The sequence below is a fragment of the Hippocampus zosterae genome, unplaced genomic scaffold (assembly GCF_025434085.1).
Source record: "Hippocampus zosterae strain Florida unplaced genomic scaffold, ASM2543408v3 HiC_scaffold_33, whole genome shotgun sequence".
In the NCBI taxonomy this organism is placed as follows: domain Eukaryota; kingdom Metazoa; phylum Chordata; class Actinopteri; order Syngnathiformes; family Syngnathidae; genus Hippocampus; species Hippocampus zosterae.
The window spans coordinates 1351629-1354298 of NW_026262883.1; positions in this window are offsets into that span (position 1 = coordinate 1351629).

Below are 2670 nucleotides of genomic sequence, written 5' to 3' on the forward strand. Positions count from 1 at the left end.
ATGCATTTTCAGACCAAGCTGAGCACATTTTTTGACTTTGAATGTATCTTCATAGGAATGAGTTGTGCGGTCAAATTAATGCTCATTTAGGCTTCAGGAGGTCAACCTGAACTAAATACATGTTGAGTGTGTGCATAATTCCTTTGGTTTAGGCGTGACACTCAATTTGAGTTTTATTGCTTAAAATGTATTTTCAGGGCGAGCTGAGCACATTTTCTGAGTTTGAATGTATCTTCATAGGAATGAGTTGTGTGGTCAAATTAATGCTCATTTAGTCATCAGGAGGTCAACCTGAACAAAATGCATGTTCAAATGTGTGCATAAAACCTTTGGTTTATGCGTGACACTCAATTTGAGTTGTATTTGTTTTAAATGCATTTTCAGGCCGAGCTGAGCACGTTTTCTGACTGTGAATGTATCATCATGGGAATGAGTTGTGTGATCAAATTAATGGTCATTTAGGCTTCAGGAGGTCAACCTGAAATAAATACATGTTGAAGTGTGTGCATAAGTCCTTTGGTTTAGTCGTGACACTCAATTTGAATTTTTATTGCTTTAAATGCATTTTCATGCCGAGCTGAGCACGTTTTTTTTTTACTTTGAATGTATCTTCATAGGAATAAGTTGTGAGGTCAAAGTAATTGTCATTTAGGCTTCAGGAGTTCAACCTGAACTAAATACGTGTTGAATTGTGTGCATAAAACCTTTGGTTTACGCGTGACACTCAATTTGAGTTTTATTTATTTTAAATGCATTTTCAGGCCGAGCTGAGCACATTTTTTGAGTTTGAATGTATCTTCATAGGAATGAGTTGTGTGGTCAAATTAATGCTCATTTAGGCTTCAGGAGGTCAACCTGAACTAAATACATGTTGAAATGTGTGCATACGTCCTTTGGTTTAGGCGTGACACTCAATTTGAGTTTTTATTGCTTTAAATACATTTTCAGGCTGAGTCGAGAACGTTTTCTGAGTTTGAATGTATCTTCATAAAAATGAGTTGTGTGATCAAATTAATTGTCATTTGGGCTTCAGGAGGTCAACCTGAACAAAATACATGTTGAAGAGTGTGCATAAGTCCTTTGCTTTAGGCGTGATACTCAATTTGAGTTTTTATTGCTTTAAATGCATTTTCAGACTGAGCTAAACACATTTTTTAACTTTGAATGTATCTTCATAGTAATGAGTTGTGCGGTCAAATTAATGCTCATTTAGGCTTCAGGAGGTCAACCTGAACTAAATACATGTTGATTGTGTGCATAAGTCCTTTGGTTTAGGCGTGACACTCAATTTGAGTTTTATTGCTTAAAATGTATTTTCAGGCCGAGCTGAGCACATTTTCTGAGTTTGAATGTATCTTCATAGGAATGAGTTGTGCGGTCAAATTAATGCTCATTTAGGCTTCAGGAGGTCAACCTGAACAAAATGCATGTTCAAATGTGTGCATAAAACCTTTGGTTTATGCGTGACACTCAATTTGAGTTGTATTTGTTTTAAATGCATTTTCAGGCCGAGCTGAGCACGTTTTCTGACTGTGAATGTATCATCATGGGAATGAGTTGTGTGATCAAATTAATGGTCATTTAGGCTTCAGGAGGTCAACCTGAACTAAATACATGTTGATTGTGTGCATAAGTCCTTTGGTTTAGGCGTGACACTCAATTTGAGTTTTATTGCTTAAAATGTATTTTCAGGCCGAGCTGAGCACATTTTCTGAGTTTGAATGTATCTTCATAGGAATGAGTTGTGCGGTCAAATTAATGCTCATTTAGGCTTCAGGAGGTCAACCTGAACTAAATACATGTTGATTGTGTGCATAAGTCCTTTGGTTTAGGCGTGACAGTCAATTTGAATTTTTATTGCTTTAAATGCAGTTTCAGGCCGAGCTGAGCACATTTTCTGACTTTGAATGTATATTCATAGGAATGAGTTGTGTGGTCAAATTAATGCTCATTTAGGCTTCAGGAGGTCAACCTGAACTAAATACGTGTTGAAATGTGTGCATAAAACCTTTGGTTTACGCGTGACACTCAATTTGAGTTTTATTTATTTTAAATGCATTTTCAGGCCGAGCTGAGCACATTTTCTGAGTTTGAATGTATCTTCATAGGAATGAGTTGTGTGGTTAAATTAATGCTCATTTAGGCTTCAGGGGATCATCCTGAACAAAATACATGTTGAAGTGTGTGCATAAGTCCTTTGGTTTAGGCGTGACACTCAATTTGAGTTTTATTGCTTAAAATGTATTTTCAGGCCGAGCTGAGCACATTTTCTGAGTTTGAATGTATCTTCATAGGAATGAGTTGTGTGGTCAAATTAATGCTCATTTAGGCTTCAGGAGGTTATCCTGAACTAAATACATGTTGAAGTGTGTGCATAAGTCCTTATGTGTAGGCGTGACACTCAATTTTGAGTTTTTATTGCTTTAAATGCACTTTCAGGCCGAATTGAGCACGTTTTCTGAGTTTGAATGTATCTTCATAGGAATGAGTTGTGTGGTCAAATTAATGCTGAGCTGAGCACGTTTTCTGAGTTTGAATGTATCTTCATAGGAATGAGTTGTGTCGTCAAAGTAATGCTCATTTAGGCTTCAGGAGGTTAACCTGAACTAAATATGTGTTGAAATGTGTACATAAAACCTTTGGTTTACGCGTGACACTCAATTTGAGTTT